Source organism: Equus przewalskii, chromosome 25 (assembly GCF_037783145.1).
Source record: "Equus przewalskii isolate Varuska chromosome 25, EquPr2, whole genome shotgun sequence".
In the NCBI taxonomy this organism is placed as follows: Eukaryota; Metazoa; Chordata; class Mammalia; order Perissodactyla; family Equidae; genus Equus; species Equus przewalskii.
The window spans coordinates 5,408,247-5,430,900 of NC_091855.1; the positions used below are offsets into that span (position 1 = coordinate 5,408,247).

Consider the following 22,654-nt stretch of genomic DNA (forward strand, 5'->3'; position numbering starts at 1 on the left):
AAAATTAAACCTGTTTTGAGGACGTGAAGCGATTCTCCAGCAGATGGCTCTCTGGGATCAGGAGGGATTGAAGGACCCCAGAAGTTTCTGAAATAATGACCACAAAATCTAGCAGCTCACAATGTTAAGCTGACTTAGAATTTGTAGAATTTTATTACATTTCTAAACTCTAAATATTTCTGCCAAATGCTTTTACATTTTTATCATGTAATATTAGACATATACAAGAGAATATATATACAATGTTTATGTTATTAAGCTTAATAATAAAACAAACCCCACAGAACTCAACATTTGACTTAAGAACTGGAATATTACCAACAGTGCCGAGACTATTTGCATATTCTTTTCTCATATTAACTATCTTCTTCCCTTTAATGCCATAAAAAATTACCAAATGTTATATTCTGAAATCTTTTTTTCCATACAAAATTATGGTTTTAAGTTTCACACATCTTGTTGTACAAAACACTGGCTTGTTAATTTCACTGATTTACGGTTTTCTATTACGCAAATATGTCACAATTTATTTATTTATCCTCATGTCAATAAACATTTGGGTTATCTAGTTGTTGCCAATTGTTTTGCTGATAAGCATCGTGCTGTTATGAACCCTTTTATATGACTTCTTGTGTATCTATTCCAAGTTTTCTCTAGGGCGTATTCCTAAAAGTGGAATTGCTGGGTCAAATAAATACTTTTATTCTAACATTCTAGCTAATGTCTAGATAAATTTCCTTAGCTCTACATCCTCCCCAACCTTTGGTGGTATTAAATGTTACTTTTTTTCAAAACAGTGTGTACAAAATAATACGTCATTGTAGACATAATTGACATTTCCCTGATTACTAATAAGGTTGTGTATCTTATATGTTTGTGGATCTGTGTAAAATGCTTATTCATATGTTTGCTCATTTGGGAGGGGTGTTGTCTGTCATTTTCCTGTTGATTTTTTGAAGTTCTTTCTATGCTGGACACCAATCCTTTATCAGTTATATGTATCACAAATCACTTCTCTAGTTTTAGAACTTGTACTTTCGCTGCCTTTCTAGCATCTTTTCATAAAAGTTTTTAGTTTAATATACTGGAATTTATCAATATTTTCTTTTATGGTTACCAAATTTTGTGTCATAGCTGAAAAATACTCTTCTGTATTACTAATTCAGAAAGATACTCTATAATTTTTCTGAAATCTTTAAATTTCACCTTTCATATCTGTATAAATCAATGGAATTGATTTTTGTGTATCGTGTTACATTCCATCTGATTTAATTTTTTTTGCATATTGTCCGAGAGCTAGTATGGAAAAAAAAGGTTCTTTCCATACTGCTCTGCAGTACCATCTCTATCATACATCAAGGACCGCAGGAAAGGGTATCTGCTCAATGCTCTCTATTTGTTCCACTAGTCATTCTGAACATCCTTGTCCACGAGCACGGTGTCTGAACACATAAACACACAGCAAGAGCTTTGTAAGTCCTCATATCTGGGACAGCAAGTGCCCCTCCTCCAATTTCTTCTTCTTCTTCAGCAGCGCATTGGCTATTTCTTAGGCTTTTGTTCTTCCACACAAAGTTAGTCAAATTGTTGTGAATTTAAGAAGTAAAAAAATAAAATAATGAAATCTTATTTTTATTACTTTGTTCCTTCTCTTTTCCTTGGGGTTCTTTTGTTTTCATAGCTTAAGGTGGAGGCGGCTTAGTGCATTAATTTTCAGGCTTTCTTCTTTCCTAAAAGAAGCTTTAAAAGCTAGAGTTCCCTTTAAATATCCCTCTACCTTCATCTTAAAAGTTTTCATATAATATTTTCACTGTGATTCAGTTCTAATTATTTTTATTTTCTATTATGATTTCTTATTTGGTCCAGAAGTTATGTAGAAGTGGGTTTTTTTTTAATTTTCAAAAGTATGGGACAATTTATCCTTTTTTATTTTTAATTTCTAAGTGAATTGAACAGCCATGAGGGACTGTGGCCTGCGTGATATCAATTCTTTGAAATTTGTCAAGAGTGCTTTATGGGCTAGCACATGGTCAGTTTTTGTCAATATTTCATGTGTGTTTGAAGATAAGAGCATTTTCTAATAGTTGAGCACAGTATTTTATATAAGTCCATTAACACTTTTCATCTTAAATTTTATTTAGTTAAAAATATTTAGCAAAGTGAATCCAATACATAAAAAGGATAATACATCACGACCAGTTGGGCTTATCCCAGAAACACAGGGCTGTTTGAGCATCCGAAAATCAAGCAGTGTAATTCACCATATTAACAGAAAAACCAGATCATCATCTCAACAGGTTCAGAAAAGTAGCTTCAGAAAAAGCAGCTGACAAAATCCAATACTCATTTTTGACAAAACAAACAAAAGAAGTCTCAGCAAACTAGGAAAAAGAGAAAACTTCATCAATCTGATAAAGGACATCTACAAGAAAATCACAGCTAACATCTCTAGTCCACTAAATTTACCATGTATTAATTTTAATTAAAATTTATCATGTGTATTTAATGAAACAAAGACTAAACTTAATCACTATCTTACCACTCATTAAAAAGGGCTTTTGACTACTTTAAATGCTGATCGTGTCATTGTATCTTCCCTATATATATTCTATCGTTACCCACTATTTTAGATCTTTCGTCTCTTAGTCCATAAATTAGAAATTATTATATTATTTTATACAAATAATATATCTGTATATTTACTATGACTTATGAGTGCTTACGACTTATCTACATGTTTATCAATTGTTCACTATTCGTTCTCGAATCTCAGACCTTCCTTCTGCGATTATTTTCTTTTTCCTTAAATGTATCCTTCAGAAGTTCCTTTTCTGAAATCTGCTGTCAGTGAACTCTGTTTGTTTATATAAAAACGCTTTTATTTTACCCTTGTTCTTAAAACGTCTGGGCACATAATTCGAGGCTACCAGCTCATTTCTCTGAGCACTTTGAAGGTATAATTCCCCTGTCTTCTAGTTTCCATTTCCATTATTGCTGCTCAGAAGTCTGCTCTCAATCTAAACATTGTTCCTTTGTAAATAATATGTCTTTTTCCTCTGGATTTGTTCCTTAAAATCTGGATTTTAAGATTTTTCTCTTTGTCTTCATGATTCTTCAATTTCACTACAATGTATCTTTGTGAGCACTTCCCTGCTTTTAACGTTTTTATTAAACTATAACATAAAAATAAAAAGTCGACAAATCATGAATGCATACCTTAATAAACTACTACGAAGTGAACAAACCAGCATAACCACCACCCAAATTATCCACCACCCAAATTAAAATATAATAATAATAATAAGGAACATTCTATTGCCCCAGAAGCCCCTTTATGACTCCATTACAACCTCAAAGGTAAACAACTATCCTAACTTCTAACACCGTAGATTAGATTTGTTGGGTTTTTTTGGTGGGGGGGGGGGTTGTTGTGTGTGTGTGTAAGATTGTCACTGAGCTAAGATCTGTGCCAGTCTTCCTCTATTTTATGTGGGACGCTGCCTCAGCACGGCTTGACAAGATGTGCCAGGTTGATGCCTGGGATCCGAACCTGTGAACCTCGGGCCACTGAAGTGGAGTGGGTGAATTTAACCACTACAACACGAGGCCAGCCCCTAGATTTGTTGATTTTTGAAATGCATACACATGGAATCATACAGTATATTTTTCTTTGTGTCTAGCTTCTTTCACAGTGAGAGTCACCCATATCATTGCATGCAACAATCATTCATTCACCTTTAGTTTTAAGCGCAACATAGTTTTCCACTATATTAATATGCTAATACTTATTTGTCCATTTTACTGGTAGTGGACATTTAGATTTCTTGAATTTTTTTGCTTTTTCAAATAATGTTGCCGTGAACACTTCTGTACATGTCTTTTGCTGTAGATGTGTTTGTATTTCTGATGGTTTACTGATCTTGTGTGGTATATTTTGTGCTGCATCCATGGATTCATGTCTTGCATCAGTTCTGGAAAAATTTTCAGCCATTAGCAATACAAATCTTTTCTCTCTTCCAATTGCTCTATTTCCTCCTGCAGGACCCTGATTGGACATCAGTGAGAAGGTCTCACTGTACCCTCTGTATAGCTTAGCTTCTCTTTCCTGCTGTCTTGCTTGCTGTCTCTTTGTGCTACAGTCTCCATAATGTCTTCAAGTTGATCTTCCAGTTCATTAATTTTCTCTTACGGCATATTTAACCCACTATTGAGGGATTTTTTTCCAACAATTATATTCTTATTTCTAAATGTTTTACTTGGTTCTTTTATTAAAATCTGCTGGGTGATTCTCAGTAACCTCTTTTTTTTCTTTTCTTTCTTTCTTTCTTTCTTTTTTGGTGAGGAAGATTGGCCCTGAGATAACATGTTTTGCCAATCTTCCTTTTTGCTTGAGGAAGATTGTGCTTGAGCTAACATTCATGCCAGTCTTCCTTTATTTTGCATGTGGGATGCCGCCACAGCATGGCTTGATGAGCGGTGCCATGTCTGCAGCCAGGATCCAAACCTGCGAATCCCAGGCTGCTGAAGCAGAGTGTGCAAACTTAACCACATTGCCACTAGGCCAGCCTCATCAGTAGCCTCTTATTACTTGCTCATTTTTGTGATTTCATCTTTCATTTCTTAAACCTTTTTACACAATTCTTTTATATTCCATATCAGAGAGTTTTAGTATCTAAGGTCCTGGGTAGGGAGTGAGCCAATCACTTGTTTGTCTTTTCTGCTGACTCTCAGTTATGGCTGTTTGGTTCCTTGTTGGTTTGTTAACCTTTTATTACAAGCTCGTATTTGCTTGATTGTAATCTGTAGGAAACCTATGGATCCAACTGGACATGCTTTTTTCCAGAGAGGACTTACACTTTCTTCTGTAGGGAGTCAGGCTGTGATCCAACCCCAGAAAAACTTTATCCCCCTCTTAAAGACACAGGCCTAACATGGGAATTTCCATTCATGTCCTTCTTGCTGCTAGCCAGTGTAGACTCCTGACATGACCATTTCTCCTAGAGCACCTTTACCTGTCCAGTTTGCTTACTCTTTATGGCTCTCTCTTTCAGTTTCTGCTCACATTTGGGATGGATCAAGCTGACAAGCACAATCCTCGGAGATTTTTCTGACCACTTGCAATCTCATTCACACACTAAAGCATGGGTTTTACCCAAGATCTAGTCATTTAGCTATGGTAGGGTGCATCAGAGTCTCCATCAGAAGCTGAAATCCAAAATGTGCTTTCCAAAGGCATCCATATCATCTACATGTGAAGAAGGTCTAATGAGTTCAGTAAGAGATTTAATTGGCTTTTCAAACTCCATTTTCAAACTCTACAATTTCAAACTCTACAATTTCAAACTCTACAATTTCAAATTCTCATTTTCAAACTCTACAATTTCAAATTCTCATTAAAGCGCCTGCAGTCTGGAATGAACTTTAGATAAAATCTCAAATGTTGTTGTTTATTAAATATTCTGCTTTAAACATTTCAGCTAATGTCTTTAGTTCTCTCTTTTTTAAATGCCCCCTCAGAGTGATTTTTTTAAAACCTCCTATACACATTTCTTGAACTCTATCAGAAACTTCCTCCACTCTAGCTTTAACAATGTTAAAAGGTACATACATGAGAAAATAAAAAAGCTTGAGACAAGACCATCTATCCACTTCAAACACCAGTTGCAAAATGTTTGGGATTCAACTTACATTTTAGATAGATGTTTAAATATTTTATTTCATTTAATATTACTTTCTTTAAATGAAAGGATCCTGCTCTTGATAACATCATCTTCTGTATCTGGTTAGCAAGCTAAGAAGATGGGCCTACATAACTGCCCTCACATTTAGTGGTCATTACATAATCCCTTGACCCCCCCCTATCATTGGTATGCTCTCCATTTTCTTCTATAAATCCTGCCCCCAATTAGATTGAGTTATCTTAATAGATAGAGCCCTAGAGCAAAAATTGTGAGTCTGACGCCTGTTCATTAAACAACTCACTTTTGATTCAGACGGCAGCCTCTTACGTGGTCCCTCCGGAAAAATGAGACTATAGCGATACTATTCTATTTCTCAGGGGTGCTAGAAAGAGAAACAGAAAGGCCATATGAATGTTCTCTCTATAAATTCTGACCCATCGGAATCAAACCTTTCTCTTCAATAATTTGGTAGTCTTAAAGGAATATTTGCTTTAAGAAGACATACTAAACTTGGATATAAGAATCCACATGCACTCAAAAGATAAATTATAGGTTGGTGAGGTTGATTACTGATTTTTCAAAAATATGTGTGAAAGTAGATTTCCCCTTTAAACTTTAAAACATGACTGGAACTAAACCAAAATGAGGTTTATATATTAATTTGTGAACACGTGTTTGTTTTACCATACTTGTTGTATTTATCTCCTTGAAACCAGAGATCCTGTCTTATTCTTCTTTGTGCCCTACCCCTAGGATCAAGCATTGTGCCTTGCACAAAATAAGTCCTCAATAAATGCTGATTAAACACAAATAAACTGAACAGCACTTTAATTCATTATCTTTCTCTTCAAAATAAGTAGTAATGGCTTTATAGGGCTCCAATATAATCTTTATTAATTTATATTATGCATACACTTCAAATGAGTATGATATCAACTTTCTAAGGAAAATCCATCTACATGCTTTTGTCACACTGTGTGTGTTGGGGGGCGGGGGGGGCGGATAGACCACAGGGAGAAATGACCTTTCTACACATTAACTGCAATAACGTTTCTAGAAGGATGTCCCTCCTGCCACCTTTCCTTTCCTTTCCTCCCTCTCACTCTGGCTTCCCAAAGCAGGTTTAAAGAATCACTCACATCTACAGAGTTTCCCTTACCTGCCTGAACGCAGGCGTTGGTATGGATGCCAATGAGAAGGAAATGAAACACTGTCCAACACAACAATGGGATGCAAGAAATCTGAGCAAATTCCCACTGAATGTCTAGCAGGATGTGATTGGGAACCACAGCTTCATTCACATAAAAAGCACTCAACTTCAGAGAGTCACCTGGGACTCTCTCCCCTCCAACATACAACAAAAAGTTGCAACCATATTCCAACAAAAAATACCCTAATAGCACAGGAACCCTCAGAGACGCACAGCAGCCAAACAATGGAGGGCAGAGAGGCTGGAGCCCCCTTTGGAGGAGCTGTAACAGGGTAAGAGAGAACTTCGCTCCCTCCCCTAAAGACTGGGATTGCTGCCGAGGGAGGTTCCGTGAGGGAAGGAGTGGGGGAGGGGTTGCGCATCCGGAGGATCACCTAGGACTCCCTAGCGCCCTTGTAGCCTAGATGGAAGCCCTCTAATGAGGCGAAAGCTTTCCTGTGAGATGACCTCATCAAGCCAAGACCCCAGGAGACAAGGTAGCCAGAGCTGACTGGGTAAACCGGGTCTACACGCAAGAGAAAGTGTGTGTGTGTGTGTGTGTGTGTGTTGTGTCTGTCGTGTGCTCCCCCCCCACCGCTCCCCGCGACAGGCCAGGGCATCTCAGCTGAAGGCGGAGGGCCCAGAATATGTGGCTCTCGACCCCCCTCTAGTGGCGACAGGCTGTAACTGCAACTAAATAATATCACAATGGGGAAGACCCATCCTTCTTCCAGCATCCATCAATTTATCAACTCTCCAGACCAGAGGGAAAACAAGCACCCAGAACTATGTCCTGAGGACTCAGAAATAAGTAAACTAAATTACAATGAATTCAGAATAGCTATTGTCAAAAAATTCAATGAGGTAAAAGAAAATATAGAGAAAAAATTCAACGAGTTCTGGAGCTACTTTACAAAAGAGGTTGAAACTATAAAGAAGAATCAATCAGAATTATTAGAGATGAAAAATACAATGGAAAAGATAAAACAAAATACAGATTCCCTGAATGCTCGTGTGGATACCAGAGAGGAGCAAATCAGCATAATAGAAGACAGACAGGCTGAATGGCTCCAGACAGAGGAGGGGAGAGAACTAAGACTAAAAAGAAATGAAGAAAATCTCCGAGAAATAGCTGACTCAGTGAGGAAATGCAACATTAGAATTACAGGTATCCCGAAAGGTGAAGAAAAGGAGAATGGAACAGAAAGCCTGCTCAAAGAAATGATGGCAGAGAACTTCCCAAATCTAGGGAATGAGAAAGAAATGTGTGCAGAGGAAGCTTTCAGATCTCCTAGATTTGTCAATGTAAAAAGACCTACTGCGAGGCATATGGTAGTAAAACTGGCAAAAATGAATGACAAAGAAAGAATACTCAGGGCAGCAAGGCAGAAGAAAATAACCTACAAAGGAACCCCTATCAGACTGTCAGCGGATTTCTTTGCAGAAACCTTACAAGCTAGGAGAGAATGGAATGACATATTCAAAACTTTAAAAAATAAAAATCTTCAGCCAAGAATACTCTATCCAGCAAAAATATCCTTCAGATATGAGGGAGAAATTAAATCTTTCCCAGACAAACAAAAGCTAAGGGACTTCGTAGCCTCAAGACCCCCCATAAGAAATCCTCAAGAAGGCCCTCATACCTGAAAAAAGAAAAAAAGAGAGAAAGGGATCACAAAACACAGAGTAAGGAGACAGCTAGAATCAGAATAAGATAGCAAATATTCAACTATAGCATTAGGATAAAGGGAAGGAAAACACCAAAAACAGAGTCAATCTTGTCACTTTAACCACAAACTCACAACACAAGTTGGAATAAGATATGCAAATAATAACTTAGGAGGGGAGGAGGAAAGGGATTGAATCAGTTTAGAGTAAGGAAATAAGAGGCCATCAGAAAATGGACTATGTTATGCACAAGATTCTGAATACAAACTTCAGGGTAGCCACTAAACTAAAAAGCAGAACAGAGACACAAAAAATAAATAAGGAAAAAGCTAAGAAACACAGCATAAGAAACTGCAGAAGTCAATGGGTAGACCAAAACACACAGGAGGAGAAACAAAGGAAATGCAGGAAAACTGGAAAAACAAGTGACAAAATGACAGCATTAAGCCCTCATACACCAATAATCACCCTCATGCCACAAATAGAAGACCCACAACTAAGAATATACAAGTGTGTACCGGGGGGCTTTGGGGAGAAAAAGGAAAAAAAAATTAAAAATTAAAAACTAAAAAAATAATAATCACCCTCAATGTAAACGGATTGAACTCTCCAATAAAAAGACACGGAGTGGCAAGATGGATTAAAGAACAAGATCGAACAATTTGTTGCCTCCAGGAAATCCACCTCAGCTCCAATGACAAATACAGGCTCAGAGTGAAGGGGTGGAAGACGATACTCCAAACTAATAGCAAACAAAAGAAAGCAGGTGTCATAATACTTATATCAGACAATGTAGATTTCAAGATAAGGCAGGTAAAGAGAGACAAAGAGGGGCAATATATAATGATCAAAGGGACACTTCATCAAGAAGAAATAACGCTTATAAATATCTATGCACCCAACACAGGAGCACCAAGATTCATAAAGCAACTATTAACAGACCTAAAAGAAGACATCAAAAATAATGCAATAATAGTAGGGGACCTCAACACTCCACTCACATCATTGGACAGATCATACAGACAGAAAATCAACAAGGAAACAGTAGAATTCATCACAATACAGGCATACCTTAACAAACAAGAAAAATCCCAAATAAGCAATCTCAAATTACACCTAACTGAATTAGAGAAAGAAGAACAAACAAAGCCCAAAGTTAGCAGGAGAGAAATAATAAAAATCAGAGCAGAAATAAATGCTATTGAAACAATAAAGGCAGTAGAATGGATCAATGAAACAAAAAGCTAGTTCTTCGAGAAGATAAATAAAACTGACAAACTCCTAGCCAGATTTACAAAGAAAGAGAGAAAGCTCAAATGAACAAAATCAGAAATGAAAGAGGAGAAATAACAACAGACTCCATAGAAATACAATGGATTATAAGAGAATACTACAAAAAACTATATGTCAACAAAATGGATAACCTAGAGAAAATGGAGAAATTCTTAGACTCTTACAATCTCCCAAAGCTAAGTCACGAAGAAGCAGACAATCTGAACAGACCAATCACAAGGAAAGAGATTGAAACAGCAATCAAAAGCATCCCAAAGAATAAAACCCCAGGACCAGATGGCTTTCCTGGGAAATTCTACCAAACTTTCAGAGAGGATTTAATACCTACCCTTCTCAAGCTATTCCAAAAAATCAGGGAGGATGGAACACTTCCTAACACATTCTATGAGGCCAACATCACTCTGATACCAAAGCCTCACAAGGACAGCACAAAAAAGGAGAACTACAGGCCAATATCACTGATGAATATAGATGCAAAAAGTCTCAACAAAATTTTGGCAACCTGAATTCAGCAATACATCAAAAGGATCACACATCATGATCAAGTGGGATTCACACCAGGGACACAGAGATGGCTCAACATCTGCAAATCAATCAATGTGATACACCACATCAACAAATTGAGGAATAAAAACCATATGATCATCTCAATAGATGCAGAGAAAGCATTTGACAAGATCCAACAGCCATTTATGATAAAAACTCTGAACAAAATGGGGATAGAAGGGAACTACCTCAACATAATAAAGGCCATATATGACAAGCCCACAGCCAACATCATACTCAATGGGCAAAAACTAAGCGCCATCCCCCTCAAAAACAGGAATGAGACAAGGATGCCCACTATCACCACTCTTATTCAACATAGTACTGGAGGTTTTGGCCAGAGCAATCAGGCAAGAAAAAGGAATAAAAGGAACCCAAATAGGGAGGGAAGAAGTGAAACTCTCACTGTTTGCAGACGACATGATCTTATATATAGAAAACCCCAAAGAATCCACTGGAAAACTTTTAGAAATAATCAACAACTACAACAAAGTTGCAGGGTATAAAATCAACTTACATAAATCAGTAGCATTTCTATACTCTAATAATGAGCTAACAGAAAAAGAACTCAAGAACACAATACCATTCACAATTGCAACAAAAAGAATAAAATACCTTGGAGTGAATTTAACTAAGGAAGTGAAAGACCTATACAATGAAAACTAAAAGACTTTCCTGAAAGAAACTGATGACAACATAAAGAGATAGAAAGACATTCCATGTACATGGATTGGAAGAATAAACATAGTTAAAATGTCCATACTGCCTAAAGCAATCTACAGATTCAATGCAATCCCCATCAGAATCCCAATGACATTCTTTACAGAATTAGAACAAAGAATCCTAAAATTCATATGGGGCAACAAAAGACCCCAAATTGCTAAAGCAATCCTGAGAAAAAAGAACAAAGCTGGAGGCATCACAATCCCTGACTTCAAAACATACTACAAAGCTACAGTAATCAAAACAGCATGGTACTGGTACAAAAACAGGTGCACAGATCAATGGAACAGAACTGAAAGCCCAGAAATAAAACCACACATCTATGGATGGCTAATCTTCAACAAAGGAGCTGAGGGCCTACAATGGAGAAAAGAAAGTCTCTTCAACAAATGGTGCTGGGAAAACTGGACAACCACATGTAAAAGAATGAAAATTGACCATTCTTTTTCACCATTCACAAAAACAAACTCAAAATGGATCAAAGACCTAAAGGTAAGACCTGAAACCACAAGGCTTCTAGAAGAAAATGTAGGCAGTACACTCTTTGACAGCAGTCTTAAAAGGATCTTTTCGGACACCACGTCTTCTCAGACAAGGGAAACAATAGAAAGAATAAACAAATGTGACTTCATCAGACTAAAGAGCTTCTTCAAGGCAAGGGAAAACAGGATTGAAACAAAAAAAACAAGCCACTAATTGGGAAAAAACATTTGCAAGTCATATATCTGACAAAGGGTTAATCTCCATATTACATATTACATATTACAATATTACATATTAATGTAAAGAACTCACACAACTCGACAACAAAAAATCAAACAACCTGATCAAAAAATGGGCAGGAGATATGAACAGACATTTCTCCACACAAGATATACGGATTGCCAATAGGCACACGAAAAGATGTTCGTCACCACTGATCTTCAGGGAAACGCAAATCAAAACTACACTAAGATATCACCTTACACCCATTAGAATGGCAAAAATAACCAAAACAAAAAGTAACAAATGTTGGAGAGGTTGTAGAGAAAAAGGAACCCTCATATACTGCTGGTGGGAATACAAACTGGTGCAGCCACTATGGAAAACAGTATAGAGATTTCTCAAAAAATTAAAATAGAGATACCATACGACCCAGCCATCCCACTGCTGGGTATCTATCCAAAGAACTCGAAGTCAGCAATTCCAAAAGTTCCATGCACCCCTATATTCATTGCAGCATTATTTACAACAGCCAAGATGTGGAAGCAACCTAAGTGCCCATCAACTGATAATTGGATAAAGACAATCTCTGTATGACTCCATTCACATGTGGAAGTTAAACATGTAGACAAAGAGAACAGAATAGTGGCTATTAGGGGAAAGGGAGAGTGGGGGGGGGGGGCACCAAGGGTGAAGTGGTGCACCTACAACACGACTGACAAACAATAATGTACAACTGAAATTTCATATGATTGTAAACTATCATAATCTCAATAAAAATTTTTTTAAAGAAATGCTCAACTTCAGGCCCAAAATAAGCATTGGATTTAAAACAATAACAACAACAAGTAGTCAAGTAGAAAGCACATCAACTAAACAAGATAATGGTCCTGAAACCATGCACTCTATCACTGATCATCGTTTACCCAAAACCTGATAGCTACAGGTCACTGTGGATACAAGGCAGAAGGATCTTTCCCTACCCTTAAGGAGATTTGGAGAATTCAGTTAGGAGCATAAACTGATGGTCAGTAGCCAGGAAGATTGATTCATTCTGGGTGTGCATACTAATAAAAATGAAATAGGATAGGTAAACACTTGAATTGATTCCCTACACACAAAAAAAATCAGAATATTTCACATAAAGATCAGAATTTTCAGTTTTTCTTAGAAAAATTCTGAGATGTGGCATCACTGAGTTCACATTTCCTCCCTGCAACAATATGAACAGGATCTGTCTCAATCAGCCAGTGTATGCTCCCTACTGCATCACACTCACCACTCCCACTGTCTTAGGCACCTTCCTCTTTGCTTACTTATATTATCTACTTGGCCCCTGAGCCATGGCTGCATGCAGAGGATGCGAACACTTCATTATAATAATTAATGCATAGTAGTACATGATAAATGATGTATAATTTTAAGTGATAAACGATGTATAATTTTCACACTTACGTATTTACTCCATGTAAAAACTATGCTAACAATGTTACATGCAAGGTCTCGTCTTCTCACAAGAGATAGGAACATCAATATCCCTGCTTTACACAGACGGAAAAACTGAAGTCTAAAGACATTAAATAATTTGGTCAAGATCACACTGCTTATTCATGATGGAGCTAAGACTTTAACTCAGGTATGTCCATTTGAGACTAGAATCAGAGTTATTTTCCACTAGTCCATACTGCTCATCAACGTGGGCTGGGTGGTCTGAAGAGGCTTCAGAAAGGAGGATGAATTTGAGCTGAACTGTTGCAGTATCTCCCTCCTGTGCTCCTTCACCTTTCACTTCGTAGCCCTCTGTTCATGGAGTAGCGTAGCTCTGAGTATCATCTGCTATGGAGTGGACAGAATCACCCTATTATGCTACAGGCATACTTCTTGTACAGTGAGAACAGTGTTATATTGCCTAGACATAAATCATGCCATGCTTTTAACAGAGACAGGATTTCCTCTGAAAGGCGGGATGTGCATGGTATCAACCATGAGAGTTGTCTGCCTATCAATTGCCTAGGGATTGAAGGTGTATCCTTCAGCCTGGAAAGCAGGACAGAACACATATGTGGGCTTGGGGGCTCCCTACTTGGTGGTGGGCCATAGGGGAAATGGACTTCTAGGACTTGGCTCTTCTATGTGGGGGCAGGGATGGGGAGGAGAAAATAAGAAGTTATCCTCTGTACAGGAAACAAGCCAAGAGCTGAGAAGCCGGAAAGCCTGGCAAGGTGCCTGCCAAAACTGTCCCAGTGCTTTGGGTACAGAACATCAAAAACTTTCTCAGACGGAGCATGGAACGGGTCAGGGCCTGGACCCCTGGGAGCTCAGCAGCTGGGGTAAGACCAAAGGGGAATGTGCACTTTGTGAGCCTAATTCCCTTTATGTTTCTTTTATTTTCTTGGTTTATTTGCTTTGTATTCCCTTAGGTTTGAGTCAAGTATTTTTAAAATTTCTACTAATTTCAGTTGAAACAAGTGAGAGGTATCATCTATACTTGAGCTAGAGTTTTCATAGGAAATAGGACTCCTCAGAGAGCACATGAAAGCAGATACTTTGAGAAAATATAGGGGGAGCAGTGTCAGGCCCTCTGCCCACCTGCAGAATCTCCTTCTCATGATAAAACCCTGCACATTCTTCATATTGTTTATATAGAAGAAATTTCAGTAGAATATTTTGTCTGGAGATAACCAAACAATGTGGAAGGAGGCAGAATGGCTGAAAAAGAAAAGGCACTGGTAGATGTAGGCAGAATCACTGAAAATCTTCCAGGACAAATACAGCAATTCCAAGTGGGAGCACTTTTAGAACCTTGTAAAGCCATTTAAATTGACACCTTATTTTTTTCTGCTCATCTTTTCCTTTGGGATATGTACGCATTTACATGTTAAGCAGTAGTCTGATAGCAAACAACTTCACGGTTATGAGCACAGTCTGACAAAGAGCAGCTGATAACATCCTTACATCATTTTATACATTGTCAAGGTTTGTAAATGTTTGTGTTCCGATGCAATAAAATTCTCATGTTTACACCAGTAAAAGGATAGTTATGTCTAGCCTCACATTGAAAACTCATGCCTTAAAAAATGCCTTAATTTTCTGCAAACAACTAAAATGCCTTTGAAATCTCCACAGCCCATTATGCAGTTGCAAGCTGCATGTTTTCTTCAAGACCTGCACAAAAACCACCACATGTGGAAAGCCCTGCTTGGACCAGTGCTCACAGGGATTCTCAACCCTAGAGGATGAGCCCAGATGATCACACGGAACCAATCCTTTTGCCAGGATTCTGAACATCACCCTTGAGAGACAGGCTGCAGTTTCCTACAAATCAGGTATTTGTTAGCCTGTGCCTGAGCACCTGTAGTCTCTTCTACATTGAAAAGCAATTGCTTCTACTATTAAAAACTATTCTTGGGGCCAGCCTGGTGGCGTAGCAGTAAAGTTCACACACTCTGCTTCAGAGGCCCTTCAGTGGCCCAGAGTTCGCCAGTTCAGATCCCAGGTGCACACCTACGCACTGCTTATCAAGCCATGCTGTGGCAGGTGTCCCCCACATAAAATAGAGGAAGATGGGCACAGATGTTAGCTCAGGGCCAATCTTCCCCAGCAAAAAGAGGAGGACTGGCGGTGGATGTTAGCTCAGGGCTAATCTTCCTCAAAAAAAAAAAAAAAAAACCTATTCTTAAGAAATAATTCATCTAACCAATAAGCTAAATTAGAAAACCATGTTTGATTACATGTCTATAATTATAATTGATTGTTAATGTGCTGTGTGTGATATCTATTCACCACTCTTTAGAATGTTTTCCACATTTTTGGATTTGTCACCATTTATTTTTTATAAACACAGTAGTCTCCCCTTGTCTGCAGGGAATATGTTCCAAGACCCCCAGTGGATGCTTGAAACCATGGATAGTACAGAATCTATATAGACTATGTTTTTTCCTATACATATACACCTATGATAAAGTTTAATTTATAAATTAAGCACAGTAAGTGATTAACAATTAATAATAAAATAGAACAATTATAACAATATACTGTAATAAAAGTTACCGTAGATCTTAGCAACCTCAGCATACGATTTTTTTTTCTTTCCTTATTAAGTCAAGAACTTTCACCTTTTCACTTGAAGTGCTTTATGGCTTCTTTTTGGCATATCCAAATTGCCGGCATCACTACTCTTACACTTTGGGGCCATTATTAAGTAAAATAAAAGTTACCTGAACACAAGGACTGCGATACTGCAACAGTGGATCTGATTAACACGGACAGCTAAGTGACGAAAGGGCAGGTAGCATATACAGTGTGGATCCTCTGGACAAAGAAGGGATGAGTAATGTCCCAGGCAGGACAGAGTGGGACAGCTCGTGACTTCCTCATGCTACTCAGAATACACACAGTTTAAAACTTATGAATTCTTTATTTCTGGAATTTTCCATTTAATATTTTCAGACTAGGGTTGACCACAGGTAATTAAAACTGTGGAAATTGAAACCAGAGATAAGGGGGGACTACTGTATCAACAGAAGGATGAGCATATATATGCATACAAATCTATACATACAAAGACTCTTTACACATACACACATAAGACTTACAAGCATCAATAACAACTGCTTTTTCTCTAAGCTTGGCTAAGCTCTCCCTCCTACCTCTGAGTCCTTTTTCTGTAATTTTTTTGTGATTCTTTCCCACCTTCTACCTTGCATTTCTGTTACTTGTGTATCTGTCTTACCTGTTCTACTAAAATTTATGCCAGATCTACTCTCATTTCTTATTATCTGAATCACCAAAGAAACGCTTGTTAAATGTACACATGAATGAATGACGGAAGGAACCAAACCACTGAAAATGTACAAAGCTAACTCCTTTTGTCATCATGAGCCACTACGTAAAATTTCTTGAGCTTACTAAGCAGTAGTTCTGATGCCGGGCAACAAACGCACAAAAAAATCAGACAGGAAGCGTCAACTCTAGAAGATTGTTGACTTAATTGCGATTATACCAATAAACGAATCCCCTATAAGAAGCATACCAGAAAACTTAGAGTGAATGTCAGTTATCTTTCTTCAAAAGCAGAATTTGTATGCAAAGCTCTTATAGTAATACATCATAATATTGATTTTAAATATTTTTGAAATACCACTGGCCACATGAACATTAGCAGTAAATATGTGAGGATCATTCTGAGTGTTGAATAACTTACTGTATGAGCTTACAGAGCATCTAGGTCTTAAGAAAAGAGATTTATCATAAATGCCAGAGAAAGTAGGACGATTTCAGGACAAGAAAACAAAATGACTTACTCTAAGAGGCAATCCTTAACTGAAATTACCAGCAATTCTGTGTTTCATAATCTGTCATGTAATACACTTGAAAATGAAGCAAGGATGAAAATGAGCAAAACAGGAAAAAACATGCTCATCCTTCCCTAACATATTAGGCAATAGTATTAGATTCATGTGTTCATGTTAATAGAGTTATAAAATTGTTATTTATTTATTAAATTCCCATTGTTCTTGCCAGAACAGGCATCATGGGCGGAGGGTGTCAGCATTTAATTCACCACTGAGATCAAACAAAGGGCATATTCCATTGAATATGATTTTCCTCATCTTCCCCACTTGTATATCATTTAAGTGGCTCTATTAATGAGGCAAAATTAACTCCAAGACATTTCCAAGAACAAAAGCCAAAACTTGTGTCCATTCTTGACATAATTAGAGAGAATGGACTTGACCTTATACTACAGTATCACAAGTGGCAGAATATGGTTCAAATCTCCCACAGTTTACTCAGTCTTTAATACTGTATCCCACATAGCAGAACCGAAAGGCAAATCACATAACATTGGTTTCAAAAATATGGCCTCAAGATGAGATTCTGAATACTCTTTCTCATTCATCCATTCTAGCTGCTTTCTGAGTCAAAAAGTTACAGGAAAATTAAGAAAATAATAAGAAAATACTCTCTGAAAAAGAGTACATACTGGGAAGATTAAAAAAATTGATTTTGTGAATTAAAGTGCAGGTGAAGAGCAAACACTTCTTTCATAAAAGTAACATGAGCTCTTAAGTATCCTCAATGGAACTATTAAAGAAAAATATCTCTGAGATTTCTCCATAATGCCACTCAAAGAATGCATTTCCCAATTCATTTCCGATTGACCAATAAAAGAATGAAACAAAGCATCTTGACTTCAGTACCACCTATGAGGCCACCACAGTGCCAAAACTAGCATGCAGTCATCTGAATGAAGGCATACTTTTCAAACATGGCTTTCTCCTGCAATTCCTGTGTATCAGTAGAGAGAATCGTACGACAGAGACAGAACTGAGAATTCCAGATAAGAAAGGAGAGATAACACCACCTTCTCTTCAGCAGAGGAAATTAAGAGGTGCTGCAAATATATATTGAAATGCTGTCAAAGGACTGGAGGAAACATCCATGAAATTAAATACACACACATGCATGCAAGCACACACACAAACATACACAAACACACTCATGAAAGCAAGAAAATGGGTGTCACTGAAATAGATTAAACAACAAATGACAGAATAATGACAGCTTTCTGCCCCATGTGTGCTGCCTGGGTGGGAAAAGATGTCAAAATGCAATCTTTTAAAACTTAAATATAAGGATAGCCAAACGATCTTCGAAAAACAAGGAAAAAACTGTCAGATAAGAAAAACTGAAGTTAAATGATATATTTGGTCTTATTTTTTAAAAATCAAGATATTAAAGAAAAAGTAAACATGACTTTTCTGGTGGATATTAAGATCAAAGATCTCCTTATGTGTTAAAAAATGTAATATGTTATATGTTTAGATATAACATACATTATTATATGTTTAAAAAAAGGTAATTCTCCAGCAAGTCAGTTAGTATGAGTTTGTTCCATAAAGCCAGTAATAAATGGGCCTTTTGAAACAGATGAGGAAATGGGAATTGTGTGGGATGACGGCACTGGATTATACAGCCCCAACACTCAGTCTATTATGCCTACAGAAAGACATTAAATAGGAGCATTCAGATCAAGAATTCACCTTCTCCAGACCAGGGACACTGGTAGTTCTTCTTTTCTTACATAAGAGACATAAGGTAACCCAGAGTCATCTTGGGAGAGTCCAAGCAAATTCACTGTGTTCCCAAGACTGTCTGTTCAGCACCATGGTGAGCACCAAGTGGTTTCCCATTTCCCACTAGCTGGAAGGCCCAGACATTAACTTCCAAACGTTAAGGGAGGAAGTGTGTGACAAAGGATTATCAAAACCTTAATCATAAGATCTGAGAAAACTGTTTTTGTATTCATCTCTCACATGTCCTTAGAAACATAGTACCTCATACAAATAGACTCATAATAGATTTTTTTTCTGAATATTGAATTGTTAAAGCAATAATCTTCCACTCTACAAAATTATGTTACAATCTTATGGCACAGATGAATTTCCATCTTCCATGAGAATATAGGAAAGGCTCAAATAAGTTTAATTTATTTAGAGCAATCAGACAGCCTCAAGTTGGATGTCTAAAATACAGAAAGCACAACTTCTCTAAGTAAGAAACATTGCAAGTCCTAGTCTATTTGATATTAGTATTAAAAAAAATTTTTTTTGGAGGAAGATTAGCCCTGAGCTAACATCCACCGCCAATCCTCCCCTTTTTGCTGAGGGAGAGTGGCCCTGAGCTAACATCTGTGCCCACCTTCCTCTATTTTATATGTGGGATGCCTGCCACAGCATGGCTTGATGAGCAGCGGGTAGGTCTGCACCTGGGATCCGAACCAGCGAATCCCCGGGCCGCTGAAGTGGAGGACACGAAATTAACCACCGTGCCACTGGGCCGGCCCCTTTAGTATTAAAATATTTTAAAGATAGTTAACCCAAGTGAAAAAATTCCAGGTAAGTTTTCATAAGAAATCAGAAATTTTGAGTTGCCATTTTGGAGCAGAGAAAGACATTAATATTCAACAAAAAAAAGGATTTCATTCTATACAGAGATCATGTCCAAAAATTAGATTCTGCAGTTATACATAAGTAATTTGCCATTGTCCTATTTTGAGTAAAAAATCAGAACAGTTTTGTCATGTTTATATTTCAAAGACGCTGATATACAGCCCTCATAGAGTTATGTCTGAGATAAGTATAATGCATTTTTTATCGTCCTGAAAACATTTACTCCCTAAAAAAAAAATACAGAGAAGTAAAGTGTATCAGGCAACGTGACAGATAAATCATTATCCCTTCAAAAATGGAACTGCGTTTCTGCTGACAAGGTGAAAGGCTCACTGAAACACACACAGGCGGCACGCGTTTAGAGAGGCAGGCTTCCTTCGGCCACTGAGAAACGTAAAACACACCACAACTTCTCCCACTCCAGCCACGAACATCCCTCAGGTGGATGTTCCAGAGCCAGAGCACGTCTGCCTCCAGTGCCAGCTGGAGAAGTCCTCAGAAGCACACCCGCTGTTAGGTGTTGAACTGCATCCCCCCAAAAATATGTTCCAGTCCTGACCTGCAGTTCTTGTGAACGTGACCTTACTTGGAAATAGGGTATTGGCAGATATAACTGAGTTAAGATGAGGTTATGGGGGCGAGTCCTAGTCCAATGGCCGGTGTCCTTCCAAGACAAGGGAAATTTGGGTACAGAGGGAAGACAGCCCCGCGAAGATGGAGGCAGAGGGTACAGTGACACTGCCACAAGCCAAGAAACGTCTGAAGCCACCAGAAGCTGGAAGAGGCAAGAGACATGCCCCACCCGAGGCTTTGGAGAGAGTACCGCTCTGCCTACACCTTGATTTCAGATTCTAGGCTCCAAAACTGCAAGAGAATAAACTTCTGTGGTTTTAAGCTACCCAGTTTGTGGTCCCTTGTTATGGCAGCCCTAGCAAACTAACACAGTCCCTTAGTCATCTTGTAGAGATGCAATGGAAGAGACAAGACGGGGTGGCAAGTAGATACAATTTTTAGGCTCGTTTGGGCCGTTAATTATCCCTAAAGGATAAACAGTCAGAGATTTCCACAAAGGTTCTTGCTCCTTGGGTGGGTGGTGTCTAATAAGAGCAGGTCTCTTGCCTGGATCCCATTGAGAAAAATACCCCATTCTCGGGAGAAGCGCTCCTGTCTCCTAGTGGGAAGGAATATATTAAAATAATATGTAAGGAGTTTAATAATATAGTTAACTAAATACACATCGTAAAGTGGAAAATCATGTCATTTGTCAACACATCAGAGAGATTAAAACTTGAAAGGGAGATACCTTGACATAGGGCAACCCACTGCTCTAGGTAAGAATAAATTACCTTCCTCTGCGTATAATCCTATGGTAGAATTAAAACGCTTCACCCAGTCAAAGCCTCAGGCTGCTCTTATCTTCCTGAGCAAGGGGGAAAAACATGCACTGAAAATGGAAGCCTCCAATTACATCCAGGAATCGAGTAGGTTTATCCGTTTAAATAAGTGTAGTCGCTGCGGCTTTCAGAGGATTAGATGCACCAGCATGAAACTGTACCATTATCAACATATACTAATTAAACATAAATTGCACTCCCTGGTATTTAAAAGAAAAAGTGTGCTCATTCAAAATCTTGCCTTAAGCCCAACAACGTAGCAGAAAGAATATTTTTAAACCAAAAATGTCTTTCATAAGGCTTGACGAGGATCATAAGTTAGATCAAAAACTGACAATATATTCTCAAAAAGAAGCTGCAATTGAATTCTGAAGAAGAAAAGAACTAAAACTTTAGGACATCTTAGACAAATTAGGAAAATTCTCACATATTTCAATACAACTGCCATCATCTACTAAATTTAGAAAATTATTGCAGCTTCACAAGTATGGATTATTCACAAGTATAATTTTTTTCTATGATTTAATGAGCCCTGCCGGGTAAAGCTGTCATCCCTAACTCAGGTTAATTTGGGGAAACCTGCTTTTTCCAGATAGACTCAAGGAGAGCAGACAGCTAATATGAGACACTAAACTCAGAATCACATGGTTTTTATCTTAAGGTGAAATGCACGACCTGTTAGCCCCCGAGCTCGCTCTGATCCATTTCTTAAACCAGCATTCCATTGTGGAATCCTCTACACACTCCCAAAATGTCATGTTTCTCCATCAAAAAGCTACCGGTGTCACCTTGACAGTCCACAATGTCTGCTGTAAACCTGCTGAACCACCCTTCCCTGCTGTAGAGTAGACAAAATATAAACTAACAGCACATGCTGTGTCTTTACCGCATCAAACACATGGCTAATTCAGTGCCCCAAAGCTGACCTGTCTTCCCGATTAGTCTAAGAAACCCTACACTACAAAGCTCTGGACATTTTGCACCTCCAGCCAGGAGCCATTCACATGCCAAAATGCTGATTCATTAAACGACCTTTCGTCATATTTCCAGCCTTCCTGTTTGCGGATCTGCAGCTGTGCCCCAAGCATCTTTTTCATGCTCAAAGCCAATGTCTTAGAAAATACAATTTGGCATGAATTTCTCGGACTTAATAGGTGAGGAGACTGCCTATCTCCAAACAGTGGAGCATCCTAACCCAGAGATGTTACTAAAAGAGAATAACCCAGTATTCATAACCAGAGCAGTGTTAGCAAACTACAATCCACATTAAAATTTCTATCCAAGAAAATCTGGTGGGGAGACTCAAGTTTTCTGCTTAAGCCTAATTCTCAGTCCAGCTTGCACAATAAACTCATCTAAAGCACTCTTTAAAAATGTTGAGGGGCCGGCCTGGTGGTGCAGCGGTTAAATTCGCACGTTCCGCTTCTCAGCAGCCCAGGGTTTGCTGGTTTGGATCCCTGGTGCGGACATGGCACCACTTGGCAAGCCATGCTGTGGTAGGTG

At 38.1% G+C, this 22,654-nt stretch overlaps 1 protein-coding gene across 3 annotated transcripts in view; it reads right to left on the reverse strand.

Moving 5' to 3' along the window:
* Positions 1-22,654, reverse strand: part of ARMH4 (armadillo like helical domain containing 4) — a 165,996-nt gene that overhangs the window by 83,238 nt on the left and 60,104 nt on the right. The gene's annotated exons all lie outside the window — the stretch shown is intronic.